The 25,007-nt window shown below is 33.1% G+C and overlaps 1 non-coding gene across 1 annotated transcript; it reads right to left on the reverse strand.

Moving 5' to 3' along the window:
* Window positions 1-18,944: 18,944 nt before the first annotated feature.
* On the reverse strand, window positions 18,945-20,226 carry LOC111905997 (uncharacterized). Its single transcript, XR_008225172.1, has 2 exons — window positions 20,032-20,226; window positions 18,945-19,425 (listed from the first exon to the last, which is right to left on the reverse strand). It is a non-coding gene; the product is annotated as an uncharacterized LOC111905997 (transcript).
* Between the last annotated feature and the right edge of the window lie 4,781 nt (window positions 20,227-25,007).

A 25,007-nucleotide genomic window follows, 5' to 3' on the forward strand; every position in this document is an offset into this window, starting at 1 on the left:
TGCATTCTTACTAACTAAATCGTCTATAAGGTTATTATAAATTTTTGTATTCTCATTTTGTTAGAATGTTGAATGTTTATTAACTCGTATTATGTAAGAATGAAAATGAGTGAAAAACGATGTGTGATAACAAAATGAATAAGACTTAGTGAGAATGCATGAAAATGACAATATTTGTGTGAGGTTTTTGAAAGAGACGATATTTGTGTGAGGTTGAACGTATTCACATTACTAAACAACCTATTCTCTTAGTAATTCTCATAGAATAGCACTGTCCACCAAATACTTGTCTATCCACATTATAAACTATATATATATATATATATATATATATATATATATATATATATATAGGTTTAAGTTCTATGGAAAATAAAAAACCCTAAAAATCATAAAAATGCATACAAAAATACTTAGAGATCACAAAACTTTTTTTGACTTTATAAATGAAAAAAATCGCAGCTTTTTCTTCAAACTCGTTGAAAATTTTTTTGAAAAAAACCAAAAAAAAAAAATTTGATTTTTTATTTTTTTTTTCAGCGATTTTTTCATATATAAACTCAAAAAAAAAAGTTTTGTAATCTCTAAGTATTTTTTTTTATGCATTTTTATGATTTTTAGGGTTTTTTTTTGTTTCCATATAACATTTCCCTATATATATATATATATATATATATATATATATATATATATATATATATATATATATATATATATATATATATATATATGGGCCCTACACCCAAAAATCCGAAAAAAAGCATTCCGTGTAAAATCCGTTGATTTTGGAAGTCGCCACGGCGTGCGGAAGGATCGCCACGGCGTGGCGAGACATTTTTGGCCGAGGGTCACTTTTGACTCGCAACGACATGGCAAGTGAAGGTCACGGCGTGGCCGCCACTAACGTCTTAAACCGTAATTTTTCAGGTATTTAAAGGAAAGTGGGAGGCTAGGATTGTTCATTCTCAGACTCCATCACTCTCAAACCCCTAGAAACCCTAAACCTAATCCTCATTGGTGCTATTGTGCTCATTTTAGTAAACTTGTGGTGGTTTTGAATGAAGAAGGAGAAGAGTTAGTGTTTTGGTTACACAAGTGACCATTTCCTCCATTTTTGTACATCTTCTGGACTCTTTGTAAGTCCTCAAGCTTCAACCTTTTTATGTTCTTCATCATATATCTAGGTTTTGGAGCATATTTTGGTCCTTTTGTAGTGGTTTGAGTGGTTAAAAGAGATGAAGTTTGCAAATTTATGTTTTCTTTATGTCCCTTGAATGTTATATCTTATAGATCTGGAATTTTGTGGTAAGATGTGAACCATGAATGGATTTTGGGTCATATTGTTCCTTTTTTGACCTAGTTTAAAGAAGGACATGCATGGGTCAAGCATGTCCATAAATTTTGGATTTTTATGGACCATTAGGGGTCCTAGTAGCATTCTAGAGAAGTTTAACTAAGGACCTTCAGGATTAAGTGCTTAATGGTTGAATCTTTGCCATTTTTAGCCTTATGAAACCTAGAGTTAGACATTTTGTCCTTTTGAGTGGACTTAATGGATAAAGTTGGAAACTTTATCCTTTTAGACCATATTTCAGAATAGATATGAGCTTTAGAGCTCTTGGGGCTGACGGAAGCAGCTTAACCCATTAAGTTGTTTTGAATCTAATGCCTATGTTGTGGCATCAAGTCGCCACGCCTTGGCGACTAGGGTTGGATCGATTGTTTTGTCCTGATCTGATGCCATGGCGTGGTGAGTCGTTGAAGCTAATGTTTAACTGTTGACTTTAACCTTTGACCTTTGACCGTTGACTTTGAGGGTTTACTTTTGACTTGCTGACTTTGGTAAAATTTGTAGTTTTAGAGATGTAGACTAAGGGTCTTCCTTGTGTATTTATCCAGGTGGCGTTTAGCATCATTTTGGAAATTTGTGAGCTTGTTGATTTAGAGCCACATTTTGAGGTGAGTCTCCTCACAGTATTTACGAGTCGAAGGCACCAATATCATACCATTTTATGTTATATGATGTTAGTTGTTTGTGTGACTTTTGCATGTATTTGTATGTATACCGGGTGGGGCCCGATGTCGGGCGGGGACTGATGAATGTGTTGGGTTGGGCCCACCACATGTGACTAACAGATATGTACCGAGCGGGGCCTGATGGATGTCGAGCGGGGACCGATGTATGTATGTATGTATGGTATGTAATATTTTAGGGAACCCACTAAGCTTTGTGCTTACGATTTATGTTTAACATGTTTTCAGGTATTTCTGGTTCGAAAGGGAAGGATCATGCATGATGGCATCGCATCCACCAGTGTTCAGTATTTTATGATTTTGGGATTGTACTCTGATAACTATTTATCCACATTGACATACTTTCATGGTTTGAAATGAAAGATTGATGATTTTGGTTGACTCAAAAAAGAAAATTTTTACTTTGTATTTTTGGGATGTTACATTCCGAATTTTGAAATTTCGAAGGTCGTGATCACCACATTTCGGACAGAGATTTTACCATGGATTCATCAAACCAGGTCAATTTTACTCTTTAAGTTACTCACATTTAAGTTTACAAATAATTATTTATATTCTGAAATACATAGATCATGTCCGAAATACGAATAACAAGTCTGAAATATCCATTTTTTGTATTTTTGTTGTTGTAGATATATAAGACCCATATAAGTATACTAGAATCGGTAAAGCGCCATTTTTAGTGGGGAAATAAATCTACATTAAACATTACAACGGATTCTGAAACAGTAGTATCACTCCGAAATATGAAGAATGTACTCTGGAATATGAAAATCAATTTCGAAATGACTGTCCGGAATAAAAATTCAATATTTTTTATATTATTTTTGTTTATGATATTGTTAAATACCCCATATTAATCCGAAGACGAATTTGCGTGGATATTATTAAAAGTGGGTTTTACGGACGAAGAAATTGCATTCCAGCTATATGATTTTTCATAATTGTGTCGAATAAAGGTAAAATCAAATTAAAAAATTTTGTAATAAATATATATTTTTTATTTTTATGGCGATGTATTAAAATGTTATTGGAATTTTGTTTTGAAGATAAAAAAATAAGATGCTAAGTTAGAAAAAAAAAAAAAAAAAAAAAAAAAAAAAAAAAAAAAACAAAGACACCTATATAAATTAAGAAAGAAATCATAAATGGTGTTAAAGCTTAAATTGAAAGCAAATAGAACTCTGAAAGATAAGACCGGAGCAAGTTTAGACAAACATGTTATTATAGACTAGTTACAAATTTATAATTTTTTTTATGGATGCGTTTCAGCAACTCGGTTTTAATTTTGAAGATGTTTAAGCAAATTGGGATTTAATACGTATTTTAGTTTTTTTTTAATTTCAGTCTCCAGCATCCAGTGACTTGATTGATGAGGATGTGATGCCAATAGAATATAAAATACTACATCTTGAAGACAAGCAACGACGTCTTGTTGCTACGACTGAGTTAGCAATGATTTGTGACTATCAATGTGCAAAACAACGAATGGCGATAATGACTTAAAAGGATAATATACTTTTTGATTTGTACACATTTGGTCACTAAGTTTTCTTCATCCACACTAACCCCCATCAACTTGTTAAACTGTACACATTCAGTCCTTATGACCGGCTACTCCAGGTAAGACGAAAAAATGACTTAAGACGGTAATATATTTCTCAGTTTGTACACATGTGGTCCTTAATATTTTTTAGTTGCAAAATAAGTCTTTGTTGTTTTTGTACACATTCAGTACTTATGACCATTTTCTTTAGGTTTTTCTAACAGCATCCTACGTAGAACAATAATTAATAAGGTATTCTTATTGATGTTTATGGCCAACGCAGCCTCAGCTGCTTGGTTGATTACGTCTTATGGTTTGGCTTAAGTCTTGTGTTATGAATATTGTAACTTCTTCATATGATCTTATATTTTAACAATCTTTATATATGCGCGTTCATATTTGAGTCTACTACAAGTTTCGTTTATATTACTCTCATTAAAAGGTAATATGTTTTTACTTACGATCTTTATATCCATGCATTCTTTATGAATGTATGTATGAATGTTTTTTTTATAAAATCGTAAGTAAAAATATATTACTTTTTATCATAATTAATCAAAACAAATTTTTAGTAGACTCAAATACGAACGCGTGGATATAAATATCGTTAAAATCTGAGATCATATGAAGAAGTTACGACGTTCATAACACAAAACCTAAGCAACCAAGGAGTCGAGGCTGCGGTGGCCATAAGCATGAACATCCTCGAACACCTTATTAGTGATTGTCCACATGGGATGTCATAAGAAAACCTAAAGAAACCGGTCATAAGTATTGGTGTGTACAATAACAACAAGAACTTATTTTCCAACAAAAAAAAATAATGACTAAATGTGCAAAAAAAAAATATTAAGGACTAAATGTACAAAATAAGAAATGTATTACCCTATTAAGACATTTTTTCGGTTTACCTGGGGTAACCGGTCATAAGTATTGCACATGTACAGTTTAACAAGTTCAATGGGTAAATGTAGACGAAAAAACTCAGTGACAAAATGTATATAAATCGAAAGTATATTACCCTTTTAAGTCATTATCCATACTAGAAATCCCATTACTACCTTTTACGGTCAAGGAGCATAGAAAACTAACATTGTATAATATGCAAATGCTCCTCATTACGATGTCTGCAGATATACGACACTTTTTGAACACATTGGACATCATCAAAGAAGCATTTAGGACAAGTGCAAGAATAGAAGAACGAGTGCAAATGACTACTAATGAGTTTCGTCTAATTGAGACCTACATGGAATTGTTTGAAAATGATGTAGAAGCTGTTAGTTTGCACCGGATGCAAGTTCTGAATTATCCTGGAAATGTACTCTAATTTTAAATATTGTAATTTCATTTCAAACACAATTATGTAAAAGAAATGGTATGGTTATCTGAAATGACAATACTTTTCATTAACATTAGTTAAACAATTGTTACAAAAGATATTACATACTTATATTGGTTTCAAAAAATTAGGAAATTATAAGGGATACATATTTTATTCACGGTCGATATAGTCTCCTCTAATTCTAAAAAAATCTGTTAGACGGTCATGTTCTGCCAGAAGCTTATCAATCTCCGCATTTGCATCTCGAATCCACTTCTCAGCTTCTTTGACTTTTTTTCATAGTTTTACCAATTCATTCTTCTTTTTCATTTATTTATTCTGCTAGATCATATGCATGTTGATTGAGTATCAGACTTATTTTAGACTCTCGTTCGTTGGCTTCTTCGGCATTCACCATAGCTTCAAAAATGTCATCAAGCATATTATCTAGGAGTAGGAAATTCGGGCCTTCCAAAACAGGTTTATATCCTAACAAACATAGCAATCTTCTTCACAATTTCAAACACCAAACTCAGATGAACTCATTCTCAAGTTTTTAGTTTGGAAATGTACTACGTTTATGATGTATGGTACCTCCACATTAATAGTGTGAGGTTGTAAGAAGATATATTGTTTCCAGAACGTGTCCGGAAAAGGTTGTCTGTAATATGTCTTCGGAATCTATTTATGTGACTGTATGTACGGAATGTGTGTCCGTCAGTCCAGAATATCAGGAATATATGACATAAATGATGGATTTGAGTTGACATAATAATTGATTTGATGTTTGGAATGTCAGTTCGGAATGTTAGTCTGGAATGGCATATATTCTGGAATGGACCACTATAAATAAGAGATTGGAATTCAAGAACTTTACAACTCCGTAATGACAATTAATCAACCCCATCCATGGACTACACACAAAGAGATCACGCTCGATAACCATTGAAGATGATATGGTTGCCATCAGTCTGCCATGTCTCATGTACATAACACGTTGGGTCCAATTGAAATATGTTTCATTTTGAGTTATATGTTCAAGAGTATCAAACTGAAGAAGAAGTGAAGACTACGTTTCTAGACATACGATCAAAGGTGAAAATTTTTATCAAAATTAATCACAAGATCGACAACGAATTATTGGATGAAGATGAACAAGTAATTTTGCAGATGGCAAGAGTAGAATACAGACACACAAATAATGGGGTTGATTTTCCATACGAACATGTTTGGGATCTTTTAAAAGATGTCTCGTATCTTTAAATTATGTATTTTTTATTTGTAGGTTAAATAACTTTATGTTATTTCGAAAATATGTTTTTTATCTTTGTAATTTATAAAAAATATAAGGACAATAATAAATTTGAGTAAATTACTGAAATCGTCCCTATGGATTGGTCAAAATTGCACGTTTGGTCCCTAACTTTTTTTTGGCACTCGGATCGTCCTTGTGGTTTGCTTTTGTTGCATTTTTCGTCCCTTACATACATAAAGTTAGGGACCAAACACGTAATTTTGACCAAACCATAGGGACGAAAAACGCAACAAAATCAAACCACGGGGTCGATTCGAGTGCAAAAAAAAAAGTTAGGACCAAACATATAATTTTGACCAAACCATAGGGACGATTTCAGTAATTTACTCAATAATTTTCATTAGTCGCCCCAAATTGATTACAAACATAATTAATTTCAAAGAAAATAAATATATGGTTACGCAAGGATTAAAACAACCATAAATGGGTCTACTGTTTCTCGTTCAGACGGAGGGGGACCAACGTGTACATTTTACGTCTCATATGTAGTTCAAAACACATCAGTACAGTTATATATTTGAACCATATCGTCTAAATATCTGATGTATGAATAACGTGATGCCACAATATCATGACCACACATTACACCCACATTGCGGCATTTCCCACATGAACATGTTTGGTGGTTCAGATATACAACACAAGTTGTTTTAAAATCAAAAACTTGAAAATTGTCATACAGGAACGGAGACAAGATCTAGGACAGGATCTTTGTTGCTTTCCACCGAACAAAATTTTACATCCTCCTGTGAAGTACCATCTCTGCATACGGGGTGAGTATGCTAGTCGATCTCCCTGAAAAGTAAAATATTATCATTTATGGTTATTTTACAAGTAAAAAATAATTCAATATTTTTTGGTATTTTACCTCCTATGATATTGTGTTCAAAAAAAAGTTCGTTGGATATAGTCACAAATTGCTTCACTGAGTGTTAGTACATTGTGTTGATTAACCGATAACACCAAGAGGAATTGTGGAATATCAATATTGAGTACATTCCAACTGATGTTAAGGAAATAGGCTATTGCATATTCACATGACTAATGTTGGCAAACACCTCACGTGCATCATGACTTAGCCGACGTAATGTTTGTTGAAATCAGGCATATTATATGATTTGCATGCATGGAAGAACAAAGGTTCCAATTATTAGTTTCCACCAATTTGTGTTCACATATACATGAACACACTCTTACAACAAAATACATTATAAGAATCAGGGAATAACTTACATATGCAAGAAGTAATGACATCTTCCATATTGGTTATGAACGATACTTCCATATCATCTCCGATGGCTTCGTTCAACCTCATCAGGAACCACATACAAGAGTCCACATTATTTTCTACGCCCGATACCAAATGCAATAGGCACAGTCTGGTTGTTTTCATCCATAGCAACCGCTATGAACATTAGGTAGTCCCCTCTTAGACATATACTACTTATAAAGATGACAGACAGCAAGCAACCTATGAATGCATGGAGCTATATTTTTTGGGGGGGAAACAAAACAATTAGTTGTAAAAACATTATCAATTTTAAAGAAACAATTAAAAATATGGTACAAAATAATTTTACCACGCATCCAATAGCTAAAAAACAGAGTTGAAAACGATCCATCACATCAGTTTTGATGTTGATGTAACTATAAGGGTTGGTCCGCTGAAGGTTGTGTGAGTAAACATGCAGGTTTATAAAGCTTTCTTCGTGGCCACTCTCTGAGAAACTCATCTTGAAACAGTTGTAATAGATAATTGCATATGATCGGAAGTAAGTAAAGATCAACATGGAATACCATTTATATATAGGACAAAAAATGTTGTTTTTTGGAGTCCGAAATGTGTGTCTGAACGAAGATGTGAAATTACATAGATGTGAAATTACAGAATTCGACGAGTCGGCTTGGACAACTTCATATCGTATTGCAAGAAGAGATTCAATGTTTTAGTTTTTTGTTTGATTTCATCCCTCTCCAAATTTTTATCTATTTTGGTGTCTCACATTTGAAGCTACTCACTTGTGGCATCAATGTGTTACTAGATGAACTAACACCTTTAAGTTTCTTTTTTTCATTATCGCGTCCCATCGGACGAGGTGACACTTTGTATGGGTCTACGTTAGTTCAAACTTGGCATGGCCATTAGAAGATTAGTTATGGTTTGACTCACACGATTTGCTTTTTCTTGAAATTGCACCCATAAAACCATCCACAGATTTAAGACAAAGCCATTTTGGTTTTTTGTGCACAACTAGCCAAAAAGACTCATTTGCAAAAGGTTTGTTGTATCTTGCTTGGTAAATAGCACGAGCATTTGCAATAATGTCTGTTTCATTGGCAACACTTTGCAGATTACAAACGGTATGCATATAAATGGCATTAAACTTCATGGCATTTTTGTTAGCCGTCCTCCATTTGGAACAAATATGCTCATATGAGCGATACTTTTTTTCCCATCCGATTACAAAAACTTTCCCAAACTCTTATCTTGAAAGTTTTGTAATCTTGGTTATTGCCTCTCACCGAATCTTTTGATATGTTAAGCCATGCTTCAGCTAACGACTTCTCTTCTATGGTGGTCCAACCTTGGCTTGGGGCCATTCATTTTCCTTTTTGTTGTGACATGTCCTCCTATTCTGGTTCGGCTTGTGGAATGGGCCCATCGTCGAAAGAATCGATATCTTCATCGATTAGGTGTCGTGGGTGGGTTTGGAAATTTTGTTGGAAAGCCAATTAGGTTTTGGCAACCATCTCAAATGGGTTAAATGCAGGTTCGGTTTGGGTGGTGTTTTGGGGTTGGAAACTAGTTTGGGTTTGGAAAAGGTTTTTTTGTTGGAAGTTTGTTATGGAATCGGCATGTATAGAGGATATCAATAAATATTTTGAGTCATGCCCGTAAAATGGTAATTTGCGAGAGAGGTTGACCGAATGAGGGTCTATAAGGTATCGGTGATGTAGGGTTTAGTGAAAGATCTATTGATGTACGTTTCAGTGAAGGATTTGGTGAAGGCGTGGTGTTGGATTTTGAAGAATTTTTATTCTTACTTATTAGCGTTGTGATTTGTTTTGAGGAAGACATGGTGGAATTAGAAGTAAATAGATTATGAGAGAAAGAATGGGAGTTTGTGTAATAAAATATTGAGATTGAGTGTGTATTTATATTGGTTTTAAATAAAATTTTATTTTTTATACAAAATCTAGTTTTTTTTAAAAAAATAAGATAATCTTTTTAAAAAATTGGTTAAATGACCTTCAATTTGGGTTAAAAGCTGTAAAAACCAATTAACTCATGAATCGGATCTGGACACCTAAATCCGGTGATATTATAAGCTTAGTCTTGGACGAAGCTCACAAAGATCAAGGTATCCGTTCATCCAGGATCTAACAAAATGTACCTAGATTTGAAGAAATTGTATTGGTGGCTGAATATGAAAGCTAAAATTGCCACCTATATGGGCAAATGCCTGACCTACTCTAAGGTCAAGGCAAAACAGCAGAAGCCCTCAGATTTACTCCAACAACCAGAAATATCTAAGTGGAAGTGGTAAAAATAACAATGGACTTCGTCACTACACTGTCCAGGACGCCTAGTGGTTTTGACACTATCTAGGTAGTAATCGACAGACTAACAAAGTCCGCCCACTTCCTACCGATCAAAGAAACCGACAAGATGGAAAAGCTTACAAGAACATATCTCAATGTAACATCCCGAAATTCAGGTAAAGGTATTTAACCCTTCCATTTTGTCAAGTTCTCAAGATTAGTCCCTTGATTGAGTTCTTGTAGCAAATGAGTACGTTGGGCGTACTGGGGAGTACGTTGCGCGTACTCATGCGCTTAATTTGGACGTGGACTCGCCTGGGTACGCTCGGCGTACCCAAGGTTACGCTGGGCGTAACGGGTCCAGATGCAAACCCTAAATTTTGGCTTGTACACTATTTAAAGGATGTTAAGGCTCATTTCTCAGCCTCCATATCAGAGAGTGAAACCCTAAGAGAGCCTTCCATCGTCCTTAGCTTGAGAGTGTGTGTTTTAGAGCTAAAAGTGTCTTGGTGTGTTAGTGAAGAAGAAGGAGAGGAGCTTGTGGAGGCTAGGGCTTAAAGTGCAAGTTTGGATCTGAGATCTTCAGAGAAAGGAGCTTCATCTAGAGGTATAAAGTTAAAAACTTTCCTCTTTATTTGGTTTGATGTTGCATGGACCATTTCTAGGGTTAAAAGTCCCAAAGGTGGAGACTTTATGAGTGTAATGGACTCCATGGACCTAGATATGTCTCATTTCAGTGATATGTGTGTTATAGATCCATAAAAATCCCAACTTGGTCGTTGTTATGAGGTCATGCTTGAGTTAGGAGCTTCCTAGGGTTGGAAATGGAATGTTATGGGTGTTGGTGACTTGTCCAGCCATGCAAAGGCTTAAAGTCACCAACTTTATGGATTAAGAGGCTTAGAAATGGTCAGATCTAGAAGTTGGACGTGGGTCTTAACTGTTTAAGACCTCAAGAGCTTAAGAATCTGAAACTGGGAGTTACGCTGGGCGTAATCCCAGTACGCGCGGCGTAAGGGGCCGCGCACCCCGTTTCTGTGAGGACGACAGGTACGCTCAGCTAACATGTTTGGTACGCGCAGCGTAACCCGGAGAGTTGACTTTTGTTGACTTTTAAGGTTTGGTCAACTTTAGGGTCTTTGAGCCATGAGAGGGGTAAAATGGTCTTTTACCCTTCTGAGAGTACCAAGAGAGGGAATAGTCTAGCCTTGAGAGATGTATTGATTAAGAGTATTTATTTCATACGATTAGGCGGAGGCTAGGCTAGATTTTTACAGAGTTCGAGATTACCGAGTTACCCGAGGTGAGTCTTCTCACTATACTTTACCTAGAGTGGTAATTAGAGTTACGTGACAGAATATTTTGTATGCTTTTGCTTGATGTGATTTCTATGTGATTTATGCTATGTATGTTACAGAGTTTACAGAGTTAGGATCGGAAGGTCCACAGAGTTAGGGCCAGAGGGCCCATAGAGTTACGGGACTAGAGGGTCCCACTGAGACACATCGACCAGAGGGTCAAACAGAGTTATAGCCTCGAGTGGCTAATATGTGTTGTGTGTGGTATTTTGGGGAACTCACTAAGCATTTATGCTTACAGTGTTGTGTTACGTGTTTGAGGTACCAGTGAGGATCGCGAGAAGACGTCGGCTTCATCAGTACACACACGAGGAATTTTTACATATTGTGATCTTGGGATGTGATGTTATGGTTTATTATGTGATACAATGATATTTTTATAACAATTATGAATGAAAGTGTGCTTTTAAAATGTGAAAAATTATTTAAAAATTTTGGGTGTTACAAGTTGGTATCAGAGCCTTGGTTTGAGGGATTCGGGTGCACCATCGGCCGTATCTGAACTCAAACTGAGGATTTGAGAGATTTTCAAATAAAATTCACAAAATTTTCTCAAGAGTAAATTTTTTTTGAAAGAGCAGAGCAGAGCAGTGTGTACGATCAGCTAGTGCCCAAACGGTGATTTCCCAAAATACCCTTACATTATGAGTTAAGAGATATGTTATGATATGTTATGCATGCTAGAGTAGGCTAGGTATTCTTATTAGGACTAGAGTGGCCTGATTTGTGATGCCTTAGCCTAGGGGTTTTGCTGCTAGGAGATGCTTGAGAGTGAATAGATAGCAGGGAGAACCGTTACCCCTTATCGAGGATGTGCATTGATTACCGGGAGCTGAACAAGCTGACGGTCAAGAACCGTTACCCCTTATCGAGGATCAACGATTTGTTCGATCAGTTGCAGGGAGAGTCTTGGTTCTCCAAGATTGATTTGAGGTCTGGATATCATCAGATGAGGGTGCATGATGAGGATATCCAGAAGACAGCATTCAGGACTCATTACAGGCATTACGAGTTCGTGGTGATGCCTTTCGGGCTCACCAATGCACCAGCGGCGTTCATGGATCTCATGAACAGGGTGTGCAGGCTGATGTTGGATCGTTCGGTGATCATGTTCATTGATGATATATTGGTGTATTCGACATCCAAAAAGCAGCATGAGGAGCATGTCATAAAGTTAAGATAAATAATATATATATATATATATATATATATATATATATATATATATATATATATATATATATATATATATATATATATATTATCTTCTTTATAAATTGCACCACTGTTTTGTTTTGGTTGACTTCACATTGGTTCAAATTTGGTTTTGGTCAAAATGTAGTTGTTATGCTGCCTAATTTTTGTTCGAAAAATTTTTAAATATTAAACGAACGCCAAGTCTAATAAACTTTATTATTTAAGTTTTAATAGTTGGGTTCCAATTTTTCAACGATTTGAACATTTGGAAACAAATAATAGTCTAATAAACTTTTAACTAGAGTTTAGGACTTAAATACACACACACACTTTTAGATCCGTTAAACTCGGGATATCTTATATGAGTTTTACTCTTCATCAACTAAGAACCCGAAAACTTAGTAAAGCCCCATGTGTTATAGTCGTTAATTCGTAAGGAGTGTGGAACTTTTGGTATAGATTTATATGGGTTGACAGCCCTACTTGTGGTTGCTATTCATTCTCTATTTTTTTTCACGACGTCGATGAAGCGTAGGTGATATTCTCGACACGCCCCTTCGTAGTGCTTTTACGGAGGTTTCTCATCCAGTAGCTCGACTATAGGCTCATTATAGACCCAGAATACACTCTAAAAGTGCACGCATAGAATTGAAATAGCATTTATAGGTAGTTTGAATACTCATACAAGTTGAAATAGGACCATGTGTAGTAGGAATATTTTGCTTAATAGATAAGTGTCGGTAAATTAATTAAGTAAAATAATACTTAATAATATGACATGACTTTTATTGTTTATAAACTTATACGTAATAAGTTATCAAAATAAACCACACCCTAACTTGTATGGGATTGCAAGCGCTTATTCTATTTATATTATACTTTTTAATTAGAAAAAGTATGTTCATTTTATATAAGTTAACATTCAATTATATTTATATAAAACATATTTTTGGTTATAGAAGTACACAGAGTCAAAACTTGTGGAACTCGCCAATAATTTTTGTTAATGTATTTTAAACGCATGTATTCTGAGGAACTTAGAAGCTAGAGTACACTCATCGTGTAATATGGAATACCTATACCCTTGCGTTATTGTTGACCAATCTGGGCCTTTGTTTAATTCTGAATTACTTTTAGCTGAACTTGTTATGTACTATCGTCGTTTCTGAGTTTCAAACAATGTAATCCATGTACTAAGATTTATAGAAGTATTAATATTATTATAAGTTTTTCTACTATTCATCATGTGTGTGTTATCTGTGATCCAATGTTACGTCACTACCCCGACGCTTCCGCCGCTAGCCATGGGTGTGATATGGCGCGTCCAAGGCGAGTAGCACTTCGTGCAACCTAAGTGGTAGACGGTATGGGAATGAAACACCTAGGGCCATTGGATTTTAGAGACCTAGACCGCATCTTAAAAAAATACATCTTTAAATATAATTTATTTTATTTATAACCAAAATTTGTTAATATTATCATAATTGTTATAGCAATGATCAAAACAAAAGAATAAGCTTACACAACTACATTAATCGTGAAATTCTCCTAACATTTTTGGAAGGAATGTTGTTCATCAATTCTTCATAATCAATCGTCTCTAATATATCGTTCTCAATAGTTATTATCGTCAATACATTAAGTGTTTCTTGTGACATTATAGACTGTAAGTAGGATTTCAACAACTTTAATTTGAAAAACTTCGTTCTGTAGACGCCATTGTTACTAAAATAGTCAGCAAGATTCTATAGGAAATAATTGCATTAGAAAAACATTCGAATTTTTTAAATATTTTAAAACATCAATAGGGTTGGTAGTTTCATTCGGTAAGAACACGGCAATTACTTAACTCCATATAAAGATCATGAGCATCGATATTTGATGGTTCACCATACTTAAGTGCAACTTTGAGACGACTACAACATGACTTAAGATATTTGTCATCAAATTTCTTCAATTATTTGGAAACAAAAATAGTTGCATACTCTTTGTATTGTTGAAATCTTGTTTTAAAACAAGCACTCATTTGATCAACAATATATAAAAGATAATTAACTTTAAAATTCTCTTCAACTAAAAAACGGCATCTTGGTCAACATGAATTCTCATCAAAAAAAATTTCTACGAACGGGCCGCTTTTGTGGGACTATCAGATCAATATTCATTTCAATGAAAAGTTCTTTCGCATCATCAGTCGCCTTAGAGAACCTTGTTTCTTTAAACTACTTAAAGTATTCATTCAATCAACATATTCACTTCATTAATAACTATTTAATAATTGGTTGAAAATATTTGAGACCAATGATAACCATTGAAAAGCTCATGCCAAGAGCTTGTAAAGTTACAAGTTTGGTTTACATAAATTTTCATAATATAAACTTTTTCATTTTTGAAAGACAATGAAAAAACCCCATCTCTATTATTGGAGTTTTTTTTAGTGAAATTTATGTAACCAAACTTGTAACTTTATAAGCTCTTGGCATGAGCTTCTCAATGGTTATCGTTGGTCTCAAATATTTTCAACCAATCCTTAAATAGTCAATCTATATAAAAATAATATAAAGACAAGTTGGCGGGTTAATAAATATGTTATTGAAAAACCTCATATTTTGGAGAATTCTTTAGCTTTTCTAATTAATGAGTATATGCTTAGGTGTCATGAAAAAAACTTAACAAATAAATTCTAATATTGTGGATGCCCTAAAATTTGACAATTTATGTTGGTTAATCGCCAAACAATGAAGTAGATTTGTTTTTGACGAGGTGACAATCAATGAGGTTTGTGTGGTTCGTCATGATAGCGTCACCAAATTAGCTCTACTATTGATATGATTTTTTCATGACTAGGTGGCAATTGGTGGGGTTCACGTGCTTTATGATCCTTCATCTCTTCAATATGCTGAACATTTTCACAATAAGTTATCCTATCTTATGTTCTCCAATTGTCAATTCAGTTTCAACGTTGAAGCTTCATTCCACATTCAAACTGCAAGGGAATACTATTATTTAGTGTAGTTGCATCATGCATATTTATTCCTTAGCATTGTATTTGTATATTGTCTTATTGTGTGGCCCACATTCACTTTAGTATATATTCTAAATTTTTTATCCCTCCTTATTTGAATTTGATGGTTGAAGTGCAAAACTACACACATGAAAGGGCGTGTTTGGCAAAACTAGTTGGTAGTTGGTAGCTAGTAGTTGATAGTAGGTAGCTCGTAGCTAGATGTTAATATTAGGTAGTTGGTAGCTGGAAGCTCTAGTTTTTATTTGTTATATAAATGTTTAACAAAAATAGTTAGAAGCTTTTGAAATGTGTAAAATTACATAAAAGGACTATTGTTTAAAAAAGAAAAATATATAAACATATTTTTAAAGGCAAATGTGGAAATTGATTCTAAAAGTTTAATAGCTTTTTCTTAAACTTTGCATTTTAAATTTGGAGCGTTTTGTTTAAACTAAAAGCTAAAAGCTCATACTGCCAAATGAAGTTTTGTGTTTAAATCAAACGTTTTGTCAAAAGCTAGAAGCTCTGAAACGCTTCTTGCTAAACACGCCCTAATATACGTACTCTGAAATATCCAAAATATTATTCTTGTTCCACGGTTGACCTTGCACATGAACCCTAATACAAATTAATGTAGATTGCTTGGATGGTATGGTTTGTAATTTTCTTTTTATTCTATATTGAATAAATGAAAATAGGCTCGTTATTCATTCTTAATGACATTAGTTGGGCCTCAACAATCACGATCTTTACTTTTGACATTGATTAAAGTCGGTTTACATTGATAATCGAATTTTGTTATTCTTGTTTTGAAAAAACTTGACAGCTCACATGGCCCTAGTTTATCAATGTTAATGTAATTCCTTTATATTCATCAATCTTTTTTCAAACGGCTAAATGATTTATTAAAGACAAGTTAGCAAATAGCTAACGAAAAACACAAAATTACGATGTAATAGACAATCCTGGATTAAATTGCCACAAATTTCTACTAATACTAAATCGTCACAAATTTCTACTAATACTAAATCGTCTATTCTTATTAACGAACCAATTGTAGGAATAGTCGATTAACTATCAACCAAAATATTCCTTCGAAGAATTTGATTGTTGAAAAGAATGTCGTTTCGGAATTTCCACAAAGGCCACCACATAGTCATGACAATTGATTCCAGTGCCACCTGTTTGAATTTAGACAAATGAATTGAGTTCATCCGATTAATGATATCTTCAATACCACTAAACATCGGGAACTAAGTATCGCATTATCTTCCCAAAAAAGACCAAACATCCCTCGCAACTTGACATGTAAGACAAAGATGTACTACATCTTCCATATCAATGTTACATTTGCCACATACAAGCAAAGGTATGCCAACTCCTTTCATTTCAAGATTAATATGAGTCAATAGCCGACAGTGTTTTAAAAACCGGTTTGAACCGGTCGGTCGAACCGGTTGGACCGGAAACTGGAGGAGGAAGCGGTTCAACTATCACCGGTTTTACATTGATTTCTGAACCGGATTAAACCGGCCGATTTTTAGAAAAATCCGGTTGAACCGGTCAAAATAAATCGGTTGAACCGGTTAAACCAAATAAAAACAATGAAAAATAATCATTTACATAATAAACTTTGATGATTTTTTTCAAATCTATTTAGTTTTCTCTAAATAAAAACATATGACAAATATTATAAAGTTTTTTTATGTGTTTATATTCATCTAAAACTATATTTTGTTTCGGTATTATATTTTATTTTTCTTTTTAACATATATGGATTAATGTAAAACACTAAAACTTATAGTTATGTGTTATTTTAGTGTATTTGGATTCATCTACAATTTATTTTTATGTTTATTTTAAATGTTTGAACTTGTAAACATCAAATATTTTAAATGTATGTGTAGGAAAATAAAAAAAAAAATTTAAAAACATGAAAAATATAAAAACCGGTTCACCTGGCGGTCGAACCGGTTGAACCGGGAACCGGTCACCATACCGGTTCATCTAAAAAACCGTTTTTTAAAACATTGATAGCCGATTACATCAACGAAGCCAATAGAAAATATTCACCTTCCGTGGGACGTTATTATTCCAACGAGTAGTTACACCACCATTTGGTAAAATTTGATCATTAATATGCTTCCAAACCTCAGCACCCGAAAACTCAACATTGCCTCCAAGATTCCACACCCACTTATCACCCTTCAAAGTTAATTGCATGCCCTAAACCAAATCCTTGATTTGGTTAATCTGAGTTAAGAGTGTTCCGCCATTAACCATTTTACTCCAATTCCAATCACATGTCATATCATTTCATTTCATTTCATCTATGTTTTCATTCCTTCACACAAGAAAACAATCTTGAAAATTGATTCATCAAATGAATTTCCCAAGCCACATATCTTTCCAAAACATAGTCATCTCACCATTATCAATTTAATAGTCAACAAATCTAATCAAAAAGATGGGTTGAACATGTTCTGGTTATATATATATATATATATATATATATATATATATATATATATATATATATATATATATATATATATATATATATATATATATATATATATATATATATATATATATATATATCTTTTAAGGCTAGGTTAAATAAGTAAATACAACATGAAATTGGTCGTCATCATTAACTACTCAAACAAAAATAAAATACAAAGCACAACAAAAATAAACGCCTAATTAAACAAGATGCCCTTTGTTCTTTTCATGGTCACCTTTGGTTGGGTGATTTAGCCTATGATATTGAGATCGACTTGGCCGATACCTTTCCTTTTGATCGATATTTGTGGGTCCCCCAACATTATTCAGGCCACTAGATCGTAGAGAATACAAGATGGCAATCACCGATTCCCCTTGTCTAATAATCGGAAACGTCTTTTTGAATTTCTCTCCTCGTTATAAAACGACGAATCCATTAGTATATTGCAAAAGGATTTGAAAGAAAAAAAAAACATCAACAAAGGAAACATGATGACTGACATGAGATTACAAATTGAATAGATTGTGATGTATTTGTATGTGTAAGACTGAGATTGATGTCAAATAAGAGGAAAATCACAGCTTTTGTCACACCCAAAAAATAGGACAAAGACTCGCTTTGACCTCCCGTCTATGTAAATAACGTAAACGTCCTCTTAATACGCATCATCAAAAATAGTCCTAGAAAGTTTGTTTGATCCCGTCCAATTCAATTCTAATTTATTTGTTCATCTAAACCTATCCATCTATTCCATTGGCATCTCTGTAGGGCTTTTCTCACGATGATGAAGATGATATTCATATCATTTGCATAGATGAGCAATCAAGGGCGACTATATTTTTCACCTTTTTGGGTTGGACAAAAAATTGTTATTTTGTCTTATTAAGATCAGTCTCAAACCAACACACATCAATCATAGTAGAATCTGTTATATTTTGTCTTGTTTGTGGGCCACTTCGTCATGTGAGCAAAGAAACTACTTTTCATTTGCTTATTTCAAATCGTTAACAATAGCTACAAATTATTAATATATATTTATCCAACATTTTATTCTGTCAAAAAAAAATGCCATTACTAAAACAACAATACAGGACCAAGCATGGAAACAACCCTATAAATAAACAATAACACACTGTTATAAAAACACAAAATTCAATACAATAATCATAACAAACAAATATATTCATCACAATAAGCAAGAATGTGCAACTAAGAAACCAAAACTTATTTCATCATTCAATAAAGCACTAAACTAAAACAATAATCAATAAAAACTTTTTCAATCAAAGTCCAGCTTCTTTAGGAGTCTTTGCAACAATGGAAATTGCATGCAAACCAGATTCAAGCTCATCCGCAAGTGCATCATAAACCATACGGTGGCGCTTCACAAGATTCTGTCCATCAAATTTACCCGAAACAACTTTCACATTAAAATGTGTTTCATTTGCATTGTCCTTAACAGCAGCATGGCCCGCATGCTGATATGAAACATCTTCAACTTCCAAAATCTTGGCCTCAAGCACCGATTGAAGCTTTGATTTGATCCTACTTGCCCTTGATAGCAATATGTTTGTTCCTCTTGAACCCATATGCTCCTATTATGATTACTTGATTCTTTTAAATATAGTCAGTTTGATGCTAATTGCAACAAAACTGATACTCTTATTCAAGAATGATATCAAAGGATAGAGCAAAACCATGAATATATCTATCTCTATATGAAAGAATATCACATAAACCATGTCAAACAAAACTATGTACATATCTTTATATCCAAACACCCCAAGATGCATAAAGTTTTGAGACAAGTCTATCAATTTACACAATTCTACACAGAAATTTAGAACTGTGATAAACTTGTTTCTGTTTGTAAAAGTTATGTGTTTATGTGCCGAAAACAAATCATATTAAGGAGGAAAATCATTCCGAGCCATTAAAACCCTAATAGCAATTTACGAATTCGTGCAAGGAGGCTTCTAACAATCAACTTGTGAAATCAATTCCAGAATTAGAATTGATTTAAACTTCAAATTATTGTCATACAGAATCACAACAAGAATTTATACAATTAGCAAACAAAATTCAGCCGAGGAAACACAATCACATTCGGATAAAGATCATGTCAATCAAGAATTGAGACTATCAAGTAGGATAAAACTCAAAGATTTAAAAAGGAAACTTAATTGTATATTTGTATGTACCTTGCGTGCGATTGCGTTGTCTTTCCTGCGTTTCCGAGACTCCTGCTTTGGTGGCGTTAATTACCCTGAAACCTCTGCGATGATTATGAATACTGGGACTGGGTGGGGGTATTTTGGTGAAAAGAGTTCGTCACGTGCGACTTTTTGCAAAACCCAAAGTGATAAAATGTTTGTCTCAAAAACAATGGAGTCGTGTTGCTTGACAACCCGGTTGTGTATTAGGGCTTCAAATGGGCTTTACACCTATTATCCATATTTTAAAAATCGGGTCAAATCTACCGGTTGAATCGGTTGGGTCGTAACCTAATGAAAAACCGGGTAACATCTTGTTTTTGGGCTAGAAGTTTTAAGTTTTTTGGTAAAAATAAAAAAAGTTATTTAATTCAAATTAAAATAAATTGAAGTGAAATAAATAAATTAATTAATGAAAATAAATGGTTTTGATTGCTAACCATAATAAACCTTATTGTTAAACTGTAAATAAGTTCTGACAAAGTTTTGGCGTAAAAAGATAACTTTTAAGGGTTATGCACCAAAAGTGATAAGTTGGGAAAACTTGTGTTTAACACGAGAATTTGACCAAATAAGTATCTCGAATTAGGTTTGCATGAGTTATCATGGAGAAGGGCCAATTGTAGAGTAAAGATAAGTTTTATTAAGTTTTTAGCTAAGTTAAGGAAAAAATATGAAAGGATTTTTGAAGGGGATGTGCCGCCCCATAACAAACGCGTTGTGCTTTTGCTTCGCTGGCCAGATTATAAGTTGTGTTTTTTTCGAGCTTTTCTCATTCTTTAACCATTTCTCCTCCGTTCGTTTTCCAACGGTTTTCTCCCTCTCAAATCGATTTTCCTTCAAATTTTCTTGGTGCTTGAATCTTGAAGCTTGTTGGTTGAATCCCCATCATTTCCTCTTGATAATATAGCTTGGAGGTATCTTCTTCACCCTGTCTTTTGCAAATTCGACCCAGGGTTCATGTGTTTGTACAAATTCGAATTTAATACTTCATTTTTGATGTTCTTATGAGATTATTGATGTAATTTCGTTCCTTGATCCATCTCCAAGCTCCAATTAGTTAATAACTGTGAGAATTGTGAGATTGGAGTTGTTTTGATGGGCTTCTTTGACCACCAATGGTGAAATTCGAATTTGGTGTTTGTTGTCTAGTTATGAGCTTGATTTATGCTTAGTGATTGTATTTAACTTCAAATTCATGATCCATTTGTCAAATTATAACTTGCGGTGAGATTATTTAATATTTTATTCAAATCTAACTTCTATGGTGATGATTTATGTATTTTCAATTCTAGAGTTCACAGATTCGAAATGTATGGTTCCAAGCAATGATATGAGCTTGAACTTGAGATTATATTACTTATGTACTTTCAAATCCAATACCCATTTGTTGATTCACGACTAATGGTGAGATTTTTAGGATTTGATTCAAGTTAAGCTTTTATGTTATGAATTGGGTATTTACAAACCCTAAGTGTTCTAGATCAAGACTTGTGGTTTCAAACGATGATACGAGTTTGATGTTATGCTTAGGTTGTGTATTTCCATTCTAATATATGATCCATTGGCAATCTTAGTCTCATGGTGAGATTATGAAATGTTGAATAAAACTTTACTTTAATTTGGGAAATTCAACTTTATTGATTATGGAACTATGTTCCAAGATTGTGTTCCTGCATTGAATGTATCCTCTTTTCTAGTTTTGGTATTCAAGAATTCTTTGAGGAATTATGAAGTAAATTGATCATCTAGTGACATAAATAGTGTTTTAATATTTTTGTTAGGTGCATGTTGTGCACCTATTTTGCACGTCTATTTATGTCTTTCCATTGCATTTTACTTCCTAATTCTTGCATTTAGTTAACTATTTTGGCACTTACATGTTTTATTCAGGATGTCTGGTACTTCACTGTTTTTTATTTAATTTGTAGACATTATGGAGCACAGATAATTGGAGCTACAAAGGCGAGCATGGAGCTTGAATGATGGAGCTTGGAGCATTAAAGCAGGAAAAGAAGATAGATCGGTCGTGTCGCAGAAGAAAGCTTGAAGACATAACCTAAGTTGCATTTCATCATAGCAAAGAACCACATTTGAAAAACAGTCTGTGTCACAACGACACAGGTTGGTTTATCCTTTTCATCATATATTTAGAGCAAGATGACTTGCGGCGAAGCTAGACCGAAGACAGAGCCAAGTCTAAAGACTAGTTTGAGTTTTAGCAAAAAGCACGACCTTTATTCAAAACACATGGTCTTGATTCAAGCACGTGATCAGTTACTTGTGGTGCTAAAAAGGAGTAAATCCATCAGTTTACACAGACGAACGATTTTGAGAACAGAAGTGGGCAAGTGTGGGAGTTTTTTGGGAGATTTTGAAGATTTCTAATCATTGCAAACACTTTTAATTTCCATATATAAGCATTAAACATTTCCAATTTCATATTTTGTTTTATTTGTTCTTAGACATGTGTAGCTAAGAAACCCTAATTTATAGTTCATATTCAGAACATGTTGATTGTTTGATTTGATGCATATGGCTTGATGTTTGATTTATGATTTTATTCTAATGATTATGTTCTTTTTTAACCAATAATCCTTGAATTTGATTTATGTTTGATTAGTCACTTATATGATGAATTGTATTCTTGTGTAGTTAATTAATTTTTAGAGCACCTAATCGTCATATAAATTTAATGATTGGTAACAAACAATATGTTTTCTTATTAAATAACATATATCACATGTTTTCGCACTTCCGAGCATATGAGAAGAAATGAACATTGTTAGGAAGCTTATACAAAACTTAATGCGGTTTTTTAATACAATCTGAGATCGTGTTTAAGTTGAATTAGTAAAGCTAGGTTTAGTTAAAGAGCATGTTTTGATTAGATAATTTTGAAAGCAAAAGGTATTAGAGTGTGTTATTTTTTCAGTACCAACATAGAATAGTAATCATGAATAGCATCAAAGCATAATCAAATTGAATGACAACATTGAGAACTAGAACTAGAACCATTTAACTCACTGGTTACGAATCTAGTTCATTTTCTGCATTTTCTTAAAGTAGATTGTTATTTCCATTATTTAACGTTTTTTTCAAACAAAACCCCCTTTTGTGACCAAGGTACCTTGTACAAAGAGGTATAGACTTTTGTCTCGTGTCTCGGAGGATTGACCCTGTTTGTCTTGTACTACTTTTTAATACATTAAAACGGTGTATTTAGAGTCTATTGTACCCTTATTATTTGTTGGGTTTGACACACTTAACAATTTTAAAAGTTCATAAGAGTATTAAAAATTGGTATTGAGCATGTTTCAAGTTTAAAGTGTCATAACACATTTTCCTCATAAAAATGCCTTTAATATGAGTATTAGCATGTGTGGAGTCATACCATTTGGTCTTTTGAAGAAATTCCTTCATTTTTTAATTTAGATTCCCATTAATATTTAAAACTAATTTTTATAAAAATGTAGACGTTTAAGGTTATTATTCCAAGGATATAAACCACTCGGGGATTTCTCTATTTGCGATTTTTCTTATTTTCTCCCATAGGCAATACCAATTTGAAAGAAACTAGAGTTGACGCCTTCTTCAAGCTCATCAGGTTTGATTTCTTTGATTTGATGATTTCTTTGTTTGCAAGAAGCCAAAAACTGGTTTGATTGCTTTGATTTCAAGTTGTATTCAACATATCTTCCCGATTTGTATGTCTTCTTCAACCCAAGAACCGGTTCGATTACTCTCACAATTCGTTTGTTAGTGGTAGTCTTACTTGGTTGGATTTCTCTTTTATCTTGATTGGAATGAATTGGATTTCAGCAAGTTTTATGGTTATGTGTTATTTTTATTTATTTTAATTTATCTACAACTTTTTGTTATGTGTATTTTTAATTTTTGAACTTATGGACATCAAATTCTTGGTGTTATATATATATATATATATATATATATATATATATATATATATATATATATATATATATATATATATATATATATGGTAAAGTTCAATAGAGAATCATTATTAACCATGGAACGAAGGAACTAATATTCTTTTCAACTTTTAGAACATATTTTTTTATCAAAAAAAAACTAAAAATTCAGAAATCCATAAATTTTTATCATTTTTCCAATGAAATCAAATTCTATAAAAAAAATTTACTTTTTTTCGTCAAGTTCACATTGTAAATTTGTGCAGACTCACAATATTAATCTGAATTCACACAATGAATCCGAAAAATATATAATTTATTTTTTAGCATTCACAAATGTGAAGTTATGAATTTAGATATTTTTAGTTTTTTTTCTAATAAAGAATAAGCTTTAAAACTTAAAAAAAATATATTTGGTTCCTTGGAGAACCGTTAATAATGGTTTTCTATTTAACTTCTCTCTGTCTCTCTCTCTCTCTCTCTCTCTCTCTATACATACATACATACATATATATATATATATATATATATATATATATATATATATATATATATATATAGGGCTAGGTTATAATGTGGATGGACAACTATTGTGCAAACGTATGGACAATGTTATTCTATGAGAATTACTAAGAGAATTGGTTGTTTAGTAATTTAACTACGTTCAATCTTATACAATTATCGTCATTTTCATGCATTCTCACTAATTCTTATTTATTTTTGTTCATACACATCGTTTTTCCCTCATTTTCATTATTACAGAATACGACTCAATAAACATTCTGACAGAATGAGAATAATAATAAGTCTACAATAACCTTATAGACGATTTAATTAGTGAGAATATATGAAAATGACAATAGTTATGTAAGATTGAACGTATTTATATTATTAATCAACATATTTTCTTTGTTAATCTTACAGAATAACATTATGCACACGTCCGCACAATAGATGTTAATCCACATTTGAGCCTAACTCTCTCTCTCTCTCTCTCTATATATATATATATATATATATATATATATA

Source organism: Lactuca sativa, chromosome 7 (genome assembly GCF_002870075.4).
Source record: "Lactuca sativa cultivar Salinas chromosome 7, Lsat_Salinas_v11, whole genome shotgun sequence".
NCBI classification, from domain to species: Eukaryota; Viridiplantae; Streptophyta; class Magnoliopsida; order Asterales; family Asteraceae; genus Lactuca; species Lactuca sativa.